Genomic DNA, 18,349 nt, shown 5'->3' with positions numbered 1-18,349 from the left:
TAAAAGCACCTGATTTTTTGAAACCCTTCTCCCTGGCAACCGACGCAAGTGACGAGGCTGCAGGGGCAGTCCTATTGCAGAAAGCTGGGGATGAAATTGAACACCCAGTGGCGTATTTCTCTAGGAAGTTCAATGTGCACCAGAGAAAATACTCCACTGTAGAAAAAGAATTACTGGCACTTATCCTGGCGTTACAGCATTTTGAGGTCTACATTTGTTCGTCACAGAAACCATTGATTACTGATCACAACCCCTTGGTATTTTTGGCTTAACATGAAGAATGAAAATAGGCGGTTATTAAGTTGGAGTCTGATGTTACAAGAATTTGATATTAAAATACAACATGTAAAGGGGACTGACAATGTAATTGCTGATTGTTTATCCATGTGTTAATTTGAAATCATATCTGTATTACTCTGTTGATTAATGACCACTTCTGTATTATATTAGATTATGTAATGTGCCTTACTAGTTAATTTTCACCCGGTGAAAATTCCTTGAAGGGTGGGGGTGTTATGTGTGCTGAACAAACCAGATGGAAATGGTGTCCAGAGCTACCCCCCCCCTCCACCCCCCGAGAACTATGCTGCCAATGAGCGAGAGAGAGATGAAGAACAGAGGTAGAGGCATCTGCTACAGATAAGAGAGAGAGACGAAGGATTTATGTATTATGGCTTCTTCACTGATGGAAAGGTAAACAATCTTTTGCTACAAGGACACTTCTTTGCTCATTAACATTCTTGCTGAGACAGCAGGGAGTGGACTAGTTTGATGGACATGGTCATGTTGAGTTGATGGATGGCTGATACCTCATCAGTGGGGATAAAAGTCGGGTCTGGGGAGACACCCTCAGACACGCCACAATACACTGCAAGAGTGTTGTGCACCCACAGGAAGGTGGGGGCTTAGAGGACCGAACCAGGAGATCGGTCACAAAGCTCACAGTGTGACGGCAGGGCCAGTGGGGGTGTGCGTGTGTGTGTGTGTCCACTCATGCCAGAGTGACGAGCCCACCGCAGAAGAACGGTCTAGCCGAGAACGGAGGGGTCATAACCGAATGACCACATCAGTGCAACAGAACAAGAAGACAACTGAAGGTTTGCCTGCTGCAGCTGCTCACATTTCGCTCGCGCTCTCTCTCTCTCTCCAACCTTGCAACACAACAACAGCTACCTCAGCACGAACTGAACTGAACTCTATATTCTTCTATGACAATTTATTTACCCCTAGACTTTGATAGAGCTTGTTTTTTTTACTGTTGATTATTATTCCTACACTTCTGTTTTTACTATTGCTAACCTGTTTTATATGTATATTGGCATATTTGATACTGTATTGTTTAGTTTACCAATAAACACCTTTAGTTACAGTACCACCAGACTCCACGTATCATTCCATTTCTGCTGGTCTGTTAACCCAGTTACGGGGTATGTAACAGCCATGTTGATGCCTGTGGGATCTTTCTATGTACAGAATTGTTGATGTGCTACTTTTACTGGCTGTATGTCTTTAGGCTGGGTGTATTGAAGGCAAAGGTTGATTGGTTCTTGATTAGTCAAGGTGTGAAAGGTTACAGGGAGAAGACAGCAGAATGAGGTTGAGAAGGAAAGGGATCAGCCATGAAATGACAGCAGACTCGATAGGCCGATTGGCCTAATTCTGCTTCTATGTCATGGTCTAATTAGTGTTGATTGAGAGACCTATTTAGGTTGGGACATTGGCCCTTGAAATAAAGACATGGCATCTTTTGCATTCACCTGGGATGCAGGCTAAGGCTTCGGTTTTACATCTCATGAGAAACAAGACACTGCTGATGCTGCAATTTTTCCACTGTTGCACTGAAGTTCCAGCATCATACCTTTCAATATATTTTCCTAATCAGCACTGTATGGTCTCGGCCCGAAACGTCGACAGTGCTTCTTCTTATAGATGGTGCCTGGCCTGCTGTGTTCCACCAGCATTTTGTGTGTGTTGTTGTCTCCATTTCATGGTTCCCTTTGTTGTTAGATTTAAGACCCTAGATTCTAATTGAGCTTTATCACTTCCATACTCATTCTACTTTACACCTCAACCATCTACTTTTGTATCATAGCTAAACTTTAGTCGTGTCTCTTATATTTAAGTTTACATACTTAATAAATATTTCTAAAAGGAAGTGAAGTTCTGAGGTCTTTGAAATCCTACTGGTGATTACTTTTCTCTAACAAAATCGCACCTCAACTATAGTCGGCCCTCCTTATCCGCAAATTCAACCAACTGCGAATTGAGAAAACCTGGAAGTGCTCTTCCAGCATTTGTTGTTCGAGCGTGTACAGACTTTTTTTTTCTTGTCATTATTCCCTAAACAATGCAGTATAACAACTATTTAGATAGATAGATAGATAGATAGATAGATACTTTATTCATCCCCATGGGGAAATTCAACATTTTTTCCAATGTCCCATACACTTGTTGTAGCAAAAACTCATTACATACAATACTTAACTCAGTAATAATATGATATGCATCTAAATCACTAACTCAAAAAGCATTAATAATAGCTTTAAAAAAAGTTCTTAAGTCCTGGCAGTTGAATTGTAAAGCCTAATGGCATTGGGGAGTATTGACCTCTTCATCCTGTCTGAGGAGCATTGCATCGACAGTAACCTGTCGCTGAAACTGCTTCTCTGTCTCTGGATGGTGCTATGTAGAGGATGTTCAGGGTTTTCCATAATTGACCGTAGCCTACTCAGCGCCCTTCGCTCAGCTACCGATGTTAAACTCTCCAGTACTTTGCCCACGACAGAGCCCGCCTTCCTTATCAGCTTATTAAGACGTGAGGCGTCCTTCTTCTTAATGCTTCCTCCCCAACACGCCACCACAAAGAAGAGGGCGCTCTCAACAACTGACCTATAGAACATCTTCAGCATCTCACTGCAGACATTGAATGACGCCAACCTTCTAAGGAAGTACAGTCGACTCTGTGCCTTCCTGCACAAGGCATCTGTGTTGGCAGTCCAGTCTAGCTTCTCGTCCATCTGTACTCCCAGATACTTGTAGGTCTTAACCTGCTCCACACATTCTCCATTAATGATCACTGGCTCCATATGAGGCCTAGATCTCCTAAAGTCCACCACCATCTCCTTGGTCTTGGTGACATTGAGACGCAGGTAGTTTGAGTTGCACCATATCACAAAGTCCTGTATCAGTTTCCTATACTCCTCCTCCTGTCCATTCCTGACACACCCCACTATGGCCGTGTCATCAGCGAACTTCTGCACATGGCAGGACTCCGAGTTATATTGGAAGTCAGATGTGTACAGGGTGAACAGGACCGGAGAGAGTACAGTTCCCTGTGGCGCTCCTGTGCTGCTGACCACTGTGTCAGACCTACAGTCTCCCAACCGCACATACTGAGGTCTATCTGTCAAGTAGTCCACTATCCAATCCACCATGTGAGAGTCTACTCCCATCTCCGTTAGTTTGTGCTTTAAGATCTTGGGCTGGATGGTGTTAAAGGCACTAGAGAAGTCAAGGAATGTAATCCTCACAGCACAACTGACCCCATCTAGGTGAGAGAGTGATTTGTGCAGCAAATACGTGATAGCATCCTCCACTCCCACCTTCTCCTTATACGCAAACTGAAGCGGATCCCGGGCGTGCCTGGTTTGTGGCCTCAGATTCTGTATTATCAGCCGCTCCATGGTCTTCATCACGTGCGACGTCAAGGCAACAGGTCTGAAGTCATTCAACTCCTTTGGTTGTGGTTTCTTCGGTACCGGGACAATACAAGATGTTTTCCACTGTCTGGGTACTCTTCTCTGATCTAGACTCATGTTGAAGATGCGCTGTAGTGGTTCTCCCAGTTCAGTCGCACAGGCCCTCAGTAATCGTGGGGAAACTCCATCCGGTCCAGCCGCCTTGCTGGTACAGATCTTCCTCAGTTGACCTTCCACCTGTGCAGCCGTAAACCTGGGCGTGGGCCAGGTCTCCTGTGAGTGGATATTTTCCTGTGAGGGAAGTAAGCCTGGTGTGGAGTTCTGCAGTGAGGGTGAGATTGTGCTGTCGAACCTATTGAAGAAGTTGTTCAGCTGGTTCGCTTTCTCCACATCTCCACTTATGTTTGCCCCCCGCTTTGCACCACATCCGGTGATGATCTTCATCCCATCCCACACCTCCTTCATGCTTTTTTCCTGCAGCTTTTGTTCTAACTTTCTCCTATACTGCTCCTTTGCCCCCCTTATCTGTACTCTGAGTTCCTTCTGAACTCTTTTAAGCTCCAACCGATCACCATCTTTAAAGGCCCTCTTCTTCTGGTTTAGGAGGCCTTTGATGTGACTAGTGATCCAGGGCTTATTATTGGGATAGCAGCGAACAGTTCTAACAGGAACAACCGCATCCACACAAAAATTAATATAGTCCGTTGTGCATTCAGTGACCTCCTCAACGCCCCCACAGAGCCCCCCTTGCAGTACATCCCAGTTAGTAGTACCGAAGCAATCTCTCAGGGCCTGTTCAGCTTCAGGAGTCCACTTTCTAAAAGAGCGTGTGGTAGTGGGATGCCTCATCACAATTGATTTATATCTTGACTGTAACAAAACCAGGTTGTGATCAGCTTTCCCCAGTGCAGGCAGCGGGGATGCACTATATGCATCCTGTACATTTGCATACAGCAGGTCAATAGTCCTGTTACCCCTGGTGTAACAATCCACGTACTGGGAGAAAGCAGGTAGTGTCTTGTCCAAAGTCACATGGTTGAAGTCCCCTGTAATTAACACCAGTGCCTCAGGGTGTTGTGTCTGAAGCTTAGCAACGGCGGAGCTGATGACGTCACACGCTACCATTGCGTCGGCACGCGGCGGGACATACACAATCACCGCAATGACGCTGGCGAATTCTCGAGGCAGGTAATATGGCCTCATACTCACAGCGATCAGCTCAATATCCTTTTCACAAACGGAGATCTTTGTACTCACATGCCCGGGGTTACACCATCTTACGTTAATGTAGAGAGCGAGTCCCCCTCCTTTCTTCTTCCCACACTTTTTGGCATCTCTGTCAAATCTTACCGTAGTAAAACCAGGTAATTCTACATTTACATCCGGGATGTTAGCCGTCAGCCATGTTTCGGAAAAGCACATTAAACTGCATTCCTTGTATGCTTTAACATTCCTTACTAGTGAGGCTAGCTCATCCACTTTATTTGTCAGCGAGTTCACGTTCCCCATAATGACCGAAGGAACAGCGGGTTTATAACTCTTCTTCCTCTCCGTCCACTTATACCTGCGCAGTTTTCCAGCCCTGGAGCCACGGAACCTCCGTTTAATTTCGTTCGGGATCTGGATCTGTTGTGCAACACTGACTTGCGCATTTCTCAGCGCAAGTAGTTGGTCTCTCGAATACACCTTTCTCTCCATCTCAATATTAAATAAATACTAGACATAACACTATGACTAAAAAGAAAAACAACCTAAAAAAAATGATCAATTTTTACATTGTATTAGGCATTATAAGTAATCTAGAGATGATCTAAAGCATATGGGAGGATGTGCATAGGTTACCATGGATTGGTATCGAAAAAAATCAGAAGTTCTCTTATTAAGTAAGTCGGAGCAGGTACATCGGTATTATTTAACGTTAGTTAAACATTTGTTTTAGTATTGTTACGTACCCCGTAACTGGGTCACTTACCAGCAAAGATAGAGAGGTCCGTTGAAGTCTGATGGTACTATTTTTAAAAGTTTTTATTTATAAAGGGGCACAAAAATAAGATTCATACAAACATTTAGATAATATATGTCGTCAATACTCAATCTAAAAGTGCGGGTATAATCATAATCATCAATAAGAAATAACTCTATCGTTTGTCTAGGGGTTACTGTATTGTCCGATGAAGAAATGAAAGTCAATTGTCATTAAAGATGCAGCTCTTTTGGGTTGTAGAGAGAGACAGTCTTAAACTTGCCCGTGTCTTTTATGAGGCCAATCCGTTGAGTCGGGGGAGTGGGTTCCCCGTTATTAGTTCAAAAATTGTCGTCCGTGGTACCAGCCACCGGCTCCCAGGCAAGGGAACTGAACACACGTGGCTTCCCGCTATTACGGGATCGCAGGCATTTCTTCTGGTGCGTCTGAGGGGCTGTCTCTACAGCCCCTCTTTTATCTTGACTCGCAGGGTAGTAGATGTCAATCAGGTTGGGGGTGATGCAATCTCTCTCTCAACCAGCCCACTTTGCCCGAGGGCTTGCACGTAGCATAGTCCCCAATCCACAAATGTGTCTCCAAGAGACAATGGCCAATGTCGCGTTATTTTGCATCGCCGGGGAACGAGGCGTTCCCATTTCCTGGGTCCTCTGACCCAACCCACTAGTGCCCTTGTGATTCTCACAAAGGAGGGGGCTGTGGGCATAACACCTCCCCTCTTAGAAGCATTTTTTACCAGCTGTTAAAAACGAAGTAGTACAGAGTCTTACAGGATTGTGGAAGCTAACACAATACCGAAGGTTTTTCCTTTTCTACAGAGTAATACAGTGATACATTCAATTCAGCATCCAAACAGTTAACGATTACAGTGTCTTTTCCTTTAATATTTTAACATCTTGTACCTTACTAAAGTCTTGTAGCATCAGACTTCAATTTAATAACCAGCTATTTTTTTTTCAGCAAACAAAACTAACTAGTTGTGATCTTAAGCTTACGTGTATACTAACAAAGGTTATGCAAATACCAATCGTTATGTGGCTTTCAACTTAACAGGCAGGCTTCCAAGGGGTTTGTCTTTATTATTCACATGCTTTGTCGAAATCCCGTACAACCGGCTGGGCTATTTAAAAATGGCGCCCTTCATTAACCGTCGCCTCTTTTCCAGTGAGTTCCTACGTGAGGAACTCGGCTAGTTTGGCGAGGTAAACTCCCGTCCGCCTCTTTCATAGGGGTTATTTTATCAACACCGTGTCCCAAACTTAGACCATTTGCACCCAATTCTTTAATTTTATATAGGTGGCTAGCCCTCTCGTCAGGACCCTTCAGGCTATTGGTTTTTAATTTGAACTCTTTGTTCAAGCAGCATTTCAAATTCTGCCTCTAGACCCTTGCTCCTTGCTAAGGGAAGATCTACCTCCTCTCCCTTACCCTCTTTCACTGTACTTCTCTTCGTTTTACCACCCTCTAAACCCTCGTGGCACAGGGTCGGTAAAAACGTCTCAGCCAAATCGAAACTGGCCAGATTTAAACTGCTGTCTGTCACAGCTGCATCTCTCGACAGGCTGCGAGTGACCGCGCATGCGGGATAGCTCTTGGAAGCTAGGGGCGGAGCTTCAACACTCACAGGCTGGTTTATCAGCGTCATGGCTGCCCAAACCTTACCCCCGGCTAAATTGTTACCAAGAAGGACGCCCACGTCAGTTCTCGGGAATTCTGAGGGCACCCCTATTTCAACTGGTCCAGACACCAGCTCACAATCCATAATGACCTTATGTAAGGGCACCATTTCTATCTTTTTATTTATTCCCTTCACCGCTGTCATACCTGTTTTTCGACCAAATTCTAGTACCTTACTGCTGATCAACGACAGCTCAGCCCCCGTGTCTCTCCAGATTCGTACGGGAATTGGTGAGTCCCCCTTCCTCAAAGACACGGTTCCGTGTGACCGACAAATCTCAGACCCTTCTCGTACTCTGTCTACCCGGGGCTCTCTTGTCGATTTACTGATTACCACGGCACATCCGATAGGGACTGCTGCTTTCCCTTTTCCCGTCTCCCTCCTCGGAGCAAAGCACCGAGACGCAACATGCCCGCTCTTCCCACAATTAAAACAGGTCAAGCCCGGAAATCTCTGGCCGTCTGGCCTTTCCCCCTCAACCTTACCACTAGCTCCCGGCGGGACCTCTGCCTCAGCCGGCGGACTTTCTCGATCGTTCCCACGGTCTCTCGGGGAACTTTTATTCGAAGAAAACTTTGCCTTGTGGGTTAGGGCATATTCATCTGCGAATCTAGCAAATTCTGATATGGACTTATTCGGCTTCTCATTCAAATACATCCGGATCTCCTCCGGAACACAACCTTTAAATTCCTCAATCAAAATTAACTCCCGGAGACGCCCATAATCCTCGTCCACTATTTCTGCGGTGCACCAACGGTCCAAGAGCACCCCCTTCTCATGGGCAAACTCGGTATACGTCTGATTCCACCCTTTCCGTAAATTTCTGAACTTTTGTCTATATGCTTCAGGTACTAGCTCGTAACCCCGGAGAAGGGCTGCCTTTACTTTGTCATAACTCTCCTCCTCTTCCCCCTCCATGGACAACGCCGCATATGCCCACTGTGCCTTCCCTCTTAACACACTTTGTAACAACGCCACCCACTGTGCTCTGGGCCACTTCTGATTCCCTGCCACCTTTTCAAAAAGCAAGAAATAACTATCAACATCCGTCTCCTCGAACGGGGGTACTAACCTCAATGCCCGACTAACATCAAACCGCTCCTCTCGGTCCGACCCCTGACTTCGTTGCTCTTGCTTTAACTTCTCCATCTCCAAGTCATGTTTCCTCGGTCTCTCTGCCTCCCTCTCCTTCTCGGCCCTTCTCCTTCTTGGCCCTTCTCCTTCTTAGCTGCTTCCAGCTCTTTTAACTGAAGTTCATGCTCTCTTTGCTTCTCAGCTCTTTCCTGCTCCCTTTTCACCTCTAACTCCTTTAGCTGGAGCGCATGCTCCCTTTCTCTCTCGGCCCTTTCTCTCTCTCGGCTGCTTCCAGCTGCTTTAACTTAATTTCATGTTCCCACCTTAATTTCTCCAACTCTAACTGAGCCGTCCTACTAGCTGGTACCTTTTCAGGGATATTTTCCAATACCTCAGCTGCAAACACATTTTTCTCAATGTAATACTGAGTTATGGCCCTTTGCACCTCCTGCTTTTTCATTGACAACCTCACCTCTGCGAGGTTTAACCCCTTCGCCAAATTTACCAAGTCTGATTTGGTGGCCGCCTCTAGTCGGGTTTCCTATAAATTCATCCACGTCCATCTTTGCTGGTTTCCCGTCTGGCTACCCGCGTACCAGATCCAAGTTCGGACTTACAATCCCGATTCACTGGCCCTCCAATTTGGTATCAAATCCCGAGATGAGATCCCCAAGTTGTTACGTAACCCGTAACTGGGTCACTTACCAGCAAAGATAGAGAGGTCCGTTGAAGTCTGATGGTACTATTTTTAAAAGTTTTTATTTATAAAGGGGCACAAAAATAAGATTAATACAAACATTCAGATAATATATGTCGTCAATACTCAATCTAAAAGCGCGGGTATAATCATAATCATCAATAAGAAATAACTCTATCGTTTGTCTAGGGGTTACTGTATTGTCCGATGAAATGAAAGTCAATTGTCATTAAAGATGCAGTTCTTTTGGGTTGTAGAGAGAGACAGTCTTAAACTTGCCCGTGTCTTTTATGAGGCCGATCCGTTGAGTCGGGGGAGTGGGTTCCCCGTTATTAGTTCAAAAATCATCATCCGTGGTACCAGCCACCGGCTCCCAGGCAAGGGAACCGAACACACGTGGCTTCCTTCAAATGGCTTCCCGCTATTACAGGATCGCTAGCGTTTCTTCTGGTGCGTCTGAGTGGCTGTCTCTACAGCCCCTCTTTTATCTTGACTCGCAGGGTAGTAGATGTCAATCAGGTTGGGGGTGATGCAATCTCTCTCTCAACCAGCCCACTTTGCCCGAGGGCTTGCATGTAGCATAGTCCCCAATCCACAAATGTGTCTCCAAGAGACAATGGCCAATGTCGCGTTATTTTGCATCGCCGGGGAACGAGGCATCCTGCACGTCTCTCTCCCATTTCCTGGGTCCTCTGACCCAACCCACTAGTGCCTTTGCGATTCTCACAAAGAAGGGTGCTGCGGGCATAACAGTATATAGTATATATTTTATCTTTCTATGCTTATAAAACATTTAACAATGTATGTTTCAGCGTCGGGAATGGTAGTTCCCGGGTTCGATCCAGTAACAGACCGCTATTGAGTGCGCTTTCCATTCGTGCCGGGTTGATGTGGAGGATCAAAAACCCAAAACCCTAAAACCCAATAATGAAGCCACTGCGTTGCTTAGTAATAATTGTAGCTTTCATTGGGGCAGGGCCTTTCTCACTTTATCCTTTAAAATTGTTCCGATAGTTGACTGGCGTAGCCTAATGCTTTGACAGTGACCGATGGAGTTTCACCTCTTTCTCATCACTTTATTATTTCCACTTTATTTTCAATCGTGATCGTGATTATTTTCGTGAACAGAAACACTGCGGATTCAGAGCTGTACCGCCGGGTCCTAATGTCCACTGTACTCTCTCTCACTCTCTCTCTCCCCGTCTTGTTTTACGGCAGTTGGCACCCAGCTTAATGGTGCATTACCGCCTCCTTCTGTTCCTGAGTATGCGATGGACTCACATTCTAAATCCCTTCACCCAATCGCACATGTACACATACCCTAACCTACACTTTATCCTCCCCATCCTAGTACCCTACTTCTGTTTATCCATCATATCCTATAAAAGGTCCACCATACTGAGACAGGTTAAATAAGGTCTGGGGTTCTGCTGGGTCCTAAAATCCACCTCTTTGAGACAGGTTGAATAAGGGACTTGAGCATCCGCGTTTTTGGTATCTGCGAGGGGTCCTGGAACCAATCCTTCGCGGATAAGGAGGGCCGTCTGTATTATCCTTTGTTTCCTGCTACTGTTAATTTTGATTCCAAATTGTTAACTGCAGGTTGAGTACCCCTTATTCTAAAATCTGAAATCTTCTTGAACGCTGAGATGTCATCACAAACAGAAAATTCCACAAGGCACTGTGAAGGTTCACAGGTGACGTGCAGGTCTCTGTGCATCACAGATAGTTCTGAGAAGTGACCTCACATTTGTAATGAGTGAAAGTTAATAGAAGATAGAAAAACACTGTATAAAGCGAAAAATGAAGAAATCAGTATTGTTTTGAAATTATAGATTCGTCAGTGTTGAAGTGAACATGTGCCACTTAACGGTATACTGATCATGAAACAAGCAAAGATTTATCAGAGCAAACCGGCAACTCAAGGTAATTGTAAGCATTCATCAGGCTGGTTTTAGGAATTTAAGAAACGTCACCACATTAAATTTTTAAAGATTTAAAGCGTCTGCTGGTCATGAAGCATTCATTGATAAGTTTGTGAAGATCATTACTGATGAAAATCTAACATCTGAACAAGACTACACTGCTGATTGTTTTTAAATCTTGTATAAAACCTTTAAAAAAAAGTAAAATACAAATAGAGTGTACTGTAACCTTTTAATCACAACACGGCATTGTAGGTGGAGACTGAAAGCCTGGCATTGTTTGCTGTTCAACTGCTGATTCAGGTATTCTCCCAATGCTGTTGTGCTGCTGCACATGTTATATTTTCATGATATTGATGGTGTATAATGTTTTCTTTTAAATACATAATGTGTGATGAACAAGAGTGAGATAGAAACTGCTTATTGTAGCACATAAATTCAGAGTCAGAAATGATGGCGGCCCCAAGCTATCTCATGATATTTTCCAAAATCCAAAAATATCTGAAACACTTCCAGACCCAGACATTTTGGATTAGGGGTACTCAACCTGTACTAATCTTTATTACAGATTTAATTAAGTACTTGTATCTAAACTCCCCAACTGGATTGATGGGATTAGAATTTGCATTTCTGAATTAGTGATACTAATCTATTTAAATATTGTGTGTACTGGTTCATGTAATCTATACGTTTTAGCTGATCTAGCCTTTTTCACATAGAGTTATGGAAGTCTGAAATTTGCTGCTCTTAAAGACTACTGGAGGTAGAAAGTGGGTGCCTTATCCTAAAAGGACTGTGGTCAGAGCAGGATTAACTTTCTTGTGCTGTGAATCTCTGATTAGAACGTGGAACCATATAGCAGATGAAGAGTCCCTTTGGCTCATAATCTCTACACTGAGCACAATGCCAAATTAAACCATCTCTTCTGCCTGTACATGATCCTCAACCCTCAATTTCCTGGGTATTCATGGGTCTATCTAACAGTTTCTTTTACACCATATGGAACACTTGTTACATTTTATGAACAAGGCTTTGGTCATATGCTCTGAGCTAATTTTCGAGTATTAAACTCATATCTAATGTGGTCGATGAGCAAATTTGCTGTTTTTCTCTGATCTGAAGAAAGTTGTTTTTTTCTGTATAATGTGTGAACCATATGTTTGCATAGAAGATGATTTTGCAGGTTGTATACAGATGATGTCTGTTACCTGTGCACCACTCATTTGTGCACTTGCAGCTAATACAGGATTCTGTTATACTGCTTTGGAACCGTTGTGAGATTCTCATAAGACTCTAGGTTCCTGTTACACTCCAGATTGGATCATAAGATATAGGAGCAGAATTAGGCCATACAGCCCATCGAGTCTGCTCTGTCATTCCATCATGGCTGATCTCGGATCCCATTCAACCCCATACATCTGCCTTCTCACCATATCCTTTGATGCCCTGACTGATCAGGAAATGATCAATTTCAGCCTTAAGTATACCCACAGACTTGACCTCCACCACAGTCAGCGGTAGAACATTCCACAGATCCACCACTCTCTGGCTAAAAAAATTCCTCCATACCTCTGTTCTAAAGGATCATCCCTCAGTTTTGAGGCTGTGCCCTCCAGTTCTGGATACACCCACCATAGAAAACATTCTCTCCACATCCATCCCCATTTAAATAATTTGCACTATTGTTCTTTTTACCATGATGTATTATCAAATATTTCCCAACTCTGTAATCCCACTGCCACTTCTTGGCCCAGTTTTCTAATTTGTCTAGGTCCTGCTGCAATTGCATTGCTTCCCCAGCACTACCCACCCCTCCACCTATCTTCGTATCATCCACAAGCTTTGCCACAAAGCCATCAATTCCATTATCCAAATCATTGACAATGTGAAAAGTAGCGGTCACAATACTGACCCCTGAGGAACACCACTAGTTACTGGCAGCCAATCAGAAAAGGCCCATTTTATTCCCACGCACTGCCTCCTGTCTGTCAGCCATTCCGCTATCCATACCAGTATGGATCAGTACCAGTATCTTTCCTGTAATGCCATAGGATTTTATCTTGTTAAGCACTCATGTGTGGCACCTTATCAAATGCCTTCTGAAAATCCAAGTAAAATGACATCTTTGTCCACCCTGCATGTTCCTTCCTTGAAGAACTCTTAACAGATCTGTCAAGATTTCCCTTTAGAGAAACCATGCTGACTTTGACTTATTTATCATTAGCCTCCAAGTACCTTGAAATCTCATCCTTAATGATAAACTCCAGCACTTCCCAACCACTGACGTTAGGTTAACTGGCCTATAATTTCCTTTCTTTTGCCTTCCTCCCTTCTTAAAGAGTGGAGTGACATTTGCAAACTTCCAGTCCTGTAGTACCATTCCAGAATCAAGTAGTTCGTGAAAGATGCTGGCCAATGCATCTGTTGACTCTTCAGCAATCCCTCAGGATTCTGGGATGTAGTCCATCTGGTCCAGGTTACTTGTCCACTTCAAGACCTTAGAAATTACCTAACACTTTTTCCTTTGTAATAGCAATAGCACTCATTCTTGCTCCCTGACACTCATGGACCTCTGGCACACTTCTAGTGCCTTCCACAGTGAAGACAGATGCAAAGTACTCATTAAGTTCATCTGTCATTTCTTTGTCCCTCATTACTACCTCACCAGCATTGTTTTCAGTGGTCTAATATCAACCCTCACCTCCCCTTTTACTAAAAATACTTCTGGTATCCTTCTTTATATTATTGGCTAGTCTGCTCTCCTATTTAATCTTTTCCCTTATCGCTTTTTTAGTTGACTTTTGTTGGATTTTAGAATCTTTCCAATCATCCAACTTCCCACTCACTTTTTCTACCTTATATGTCCTTTCCTTGGCTTTTATGCAGTCCTTAACAGCCACGGTTGCCTACCTCTGCTATTTGAGAACTTCTTCCTCTGTGGGGCATATCTATTCTGCACTTTGTGAAGTATTCTCAGAAACTTCAGCCATCTCTACTCTGCTGTCATCGCCAGTATCCTCCTGCAATCCTGGGCAAGCTCCTCTGTCATGTCTCTGTAATTCCCTTTATTCCATTGCAATGCTGATACATATGAGTTATGCTTCTCCTGCTCAAATTACAGTATCAATTCAATCAAATTATGATCACTGTCTCCTAAGGGTTCCTTTACGTTAAACTCCCTAATAAGATCTGGGTTACTACAAGACATCCAATCTGATAGCCTTTCCCTGAGTAGGCTCAGCCACAAGCTGCTTTAAAAAGACATCTTGTAGGCATCTAACAAATTCCCTCTCTTGTGATCTGACACCAACCTGATTTTCCCAATTCCCTTGCATATTGATGTCCCCCATTACAATTGTGTCATTTCCCTTATTCCATGCCTTTTCTAGCTCCCTTTGCAATCACAACCCCACATCTTATCTACTATTTTATCCTTGCTGTTTCTTAGCTCCACCCAAAAAGATTCAACATTCTCTGACCCTATGACACCTCTTTCTAAATATGTAATTCTATTTCTTAGCAACTGAGTTTCACCACCGCCGATGTCTTCCTGCTCATCATTATGATACAAAATATATCCTTTGATGTTAAGCTCCCAACTATGGCCTTCTTTCAACCACGACTCAAGTGATCCCCACAATGTGAGACTGACCAATCTCTACTTGCACCACAAGTTCGTCCACCTTACTCAAAATGCTACACACATTTAAATACAGCACTTTCAGTCTTGCATTCTTAGCCCTTTTGAATTTTGCTCTAGGGTACAATTTAACTCTTTACTTTGCATTTGTACAGACATTGGTTTGTCCTTCCATACATTCACGTTACACCTATCATCTACTTGTAAACCTACTGGTTCATCCTCAGATTCAAATGCAAGTCATCTTTTGTACAGGTTCCACCTGCCCCAGAAGGGGATCCAATTATCCAGAAATCTGAATCCCTGTCCCCTGCTCCAATTCTTCAGTCTCACAGTTATCTGCCACTTCATTCTATTCCCATCTTTACAATCACGTGGCATAGGTGGCAATGCTGAGATTACTACCTTTGAGGTCTGCTTTTCAGCTTTATTCCAACTCCCTGTATTCTTTTTTCAGTGTCTCCGCCCTTTTTCTTCTTATGTCCTTGGTATCACTGTGCACCACGACTTCTTGCTGTTTACCCTTCCTTTTTCAGGATATTGTGGACGCCTCCAGAAACATCTCTTACCTCCACACCTTGGAGGCCAAGCTACCATTTATGTTTTCCTTTTCACATCCACAGAATCGCTTATCTGTCCCCCTGACTATAGAGTCCCCTTTGGCCAAGTGCTGCCATCCTCTTCAGTTCTCTACCCTTCTGAGCCTCGGGGCCAGACTCAGTGCCAGAGGCACGACTGCTGTTGCTTCCCCCAGGTAGGTCATTCCCCACCCACCAACAGTACTCAAAATAGAGTACTTATTGTTGAAGGGGATGTCCACAGGGGTGCTCTCCACTATTTAATGTTCTCCCTTCTCTCTCCTGACAGTCACCCATTTATCTGTCTCCTGTAGCCTTGAGGTGACTACGTCCCTGTAGCTCCTGTCTATCACTGCATCACTTTCCCAAGCAAGCCGAAGGTCATCAAGCTGCAGCTCCAGTTCCTTAACACAGTCCCTAAGGAGCTGCATCTCGATGCACCTGGTGCTGATGTGGCAGTCGGGGAGGCTAGGAGTTTCCTGCAAATCCTGCATCTGACATCCAGAACAGAAAACTGGCTCTGTAGACATACCCACTATTCTCTCTAATGTTAAATAAGAAATAAGGAATGAACTTACCTAGCCTCCACCCGTTCTTGTTGAAGCCCTGTTTGGGCCGAAGCCTTACTATTCTGACTCAGGACTACTCCGACAATGACTGCTCACATGATGACTGCTTCACTATACTGTACTTCTATGAAAGGGATAGATAAGATTGAGTCAGAAAAGTTGTTTCCATTGGTATGTGAGACTAGAACTAAGAGACATAGTTTCAAGATTCGGGGGAGTAAATTCAAGACGGAGATGAGGAGGAGCTGCTTTTCCCAAAGAATGGTGAATCTGTGGAATTCTCTGCCCAGTGAAGCAGTGGAGGCTACCTCAGTAAATATATTTAAGACAAGGTTGGATAGATTTTTGCATAGTAGAGGAATTAAAGGGTTATGGGGAAAGGGCAGGTAAGTGGAGATGAATCAGTGTTCAGATCAGCCATGATCTTATTGAATAGCGAAGCAGGCTTGATGGGCCAGATGACCTACTTCTGCTCCTATTTCTGATGTTCACATGTCGTCAGCTACTGCACAACAGGAACATGTGTGATGAGACAAAATTCCTCTGTGGCCATGAGTCCAAAACAATGTGACAGTTTATCAACCTGCATTAGGTTCTGTTACAGGAGCCATTTTGTTTATTTGTGTGGCACTTAAGGAGGATGTTGAATGCATTGGGTGTTCTACAAAAGAAAGAGAGTGCATTCACTGCCTTGAAATGTACTTGAAACATATAGTTAGTTAACATGAATCTAAGTTACTATACATTATATTTCTCCATTGTCCATGATGGAATTATGATGAAATATTTAATTATTGAATTCTATACTTTTTTCAATTTGTCTTCCACACTTATGTCTGCATCCACAAAGCCTCCAAAATATCTAAATAAATTGATTGCATCTTTGGTCATCAAAACCTTTCCCAGCTCCAGTTTAACTTTTCAAGTTCTTTATACCTTTCTATGTTAACATTGTGATTTAAATGTGGAATTTAAAACTGTTGTTGACTTCAGACATAGTCATACATCATGGGATTAGGCCCTTTGGCCTAGCTCATTCATTCCAACTGTGTGGCCAGAAAGCTAGTCTCATCTGCATTATTTGGCCCATAGGCCTTTAAAACTTAGCTATTCTTCTATAGATGGCTTTTAAGTTCTGCTTGTGTGTCCACTTGAACCACTATTTCTAACACCTCATTCCAAATATGCATCAACTTTTGTATGAAGAATGTTGCTCTTGGTGACCCTTTTCAATCTCTTACCCCTGATCTTGAAACTGCCTTCTTGTTCTTTAGCATCCCTTCCCTAGGCAAAAGAAAAAATTGTTCCAAATGTACAGATCTGTGTTTATCAAAGGAACTTAAGGTAGAGTGTATCAAGCTTGGCAGTTCTCTAAGGAAATACCTAGCCTGTTAGCAGATTTTGTTTTGTTCCTTGGCTGTTTTACAAATTTGATTGCTAATCTCTCGTTTACTGCTATACTATGGGAATAGAAGCTGTCATTTAGAATGCATTTGTAAGAGAAAGATGCACTTTCTGATAACACGTGCGTTCAAGATGAGAGTCCACAATAATTAAATTCTAATCCATGTATATCTTTTTTGTCATTGTCTCTTCCTTTGCAGTGAAAGTTAATAATTCGAATAAAGGAACTGAAATAACAGGAGTGAACTGGGGGGGGGGGGGAGAGGTTATTGCTAAAGTAAATGTGTTTTGAATATAAAAAAGTAATTGTGGCTTTAGGTGTAAGCTTAGCTTATACCTAAAACAATATTGCTAGCTAAGAATGCCTACCCATTGGTATTCATGATAGAACCAGTTCCTGCAGTGGTAGTTTTATACCTTCCTTTGTTATACTTGTTGTTCGTACTGCCTTTGTTACAAGTAATAATAATATCCTCAAGAGGCTTTCCTCAATTATGCAGTTTATTGGAATTAATTGTACTCTAACCTGGTTGTATTTTGTGAATCTTCAGTCAGATTATTTGTTCCAGCAAATTCCAGGGATTACAGTATCACTGTTAGTGTTTTTCTCATGCATGCATTGCCCTTAGTTATATAAATTGCAGATCAGGCTGTTATCTTCCACATGCCCACTGCTAATATTCAGTTTTGACTTGAATCCTTCACTAGCGTAGTGTTGGTCTGTTATCCAAAAGGGAATGGCTTGCAATTTCTACCAGATAAAGTGCAGTGAATAAACAGTGGACGACATCGGTTCCCTGCAGACTTTGAACGCTTTCCAGTGATTGCTTGAACTTTTTCTGAATCTGAATCAGACAGTTGCAACTTCGGCATCCCAGATTACTTCCAAGCTTGTGCTTTAACCATTTCATCTCACAACACTTCTATTTACATTTCTCTTGACTTTTGGTAATTCATGACCTGTCGAATATTAAAATCTTGTTCTTGTCCAAAAATTCTCCCACCCTTCCTATTGCTGTAACATTTTTAACCTCACACTGATTTCTCTTACTGTGGCTTTTTATCTCTTGAGTACCTCTGTGCTCCGCCCAGCCTGATAATCGGC

At 43.3% G+C, this 18,349-nt stretch overlaps 1 protein-coding gene across 2 annotated transcripts in view; it reads left to right on the top strand.

The window, feature by feature from the left end:
- The window catches only part of tada1 (transcriptional adaptor 1), an 85,484-nt gene that overhangs the window by 10,449 nt on the left and 56,686 nt on the right, over nt 1–18,349 (top strand). The gene's annotated exons all lie outside the window — the stretch shown is intronic.

This window comes from Hemitrygon akajei, chromosome 12 (assembly GCF_048418815.1).
Source record: "Hemitrygon akajei chromosome 12, sHemAka1.3, whole genome shotgun sequence".
Lineage (NCBI taxonomy): Eukaryota > Metazoa > Chordata > Chondrichthyes > Myliobatiformes > Dasyatidae > Hemitrygon > Hemitrygon akajei.
The sequence above is the reverse complement of the archived record's forward strand: the minus strand, read 5'-3'. Positions and strand labels throughout refer to the sequence as shown.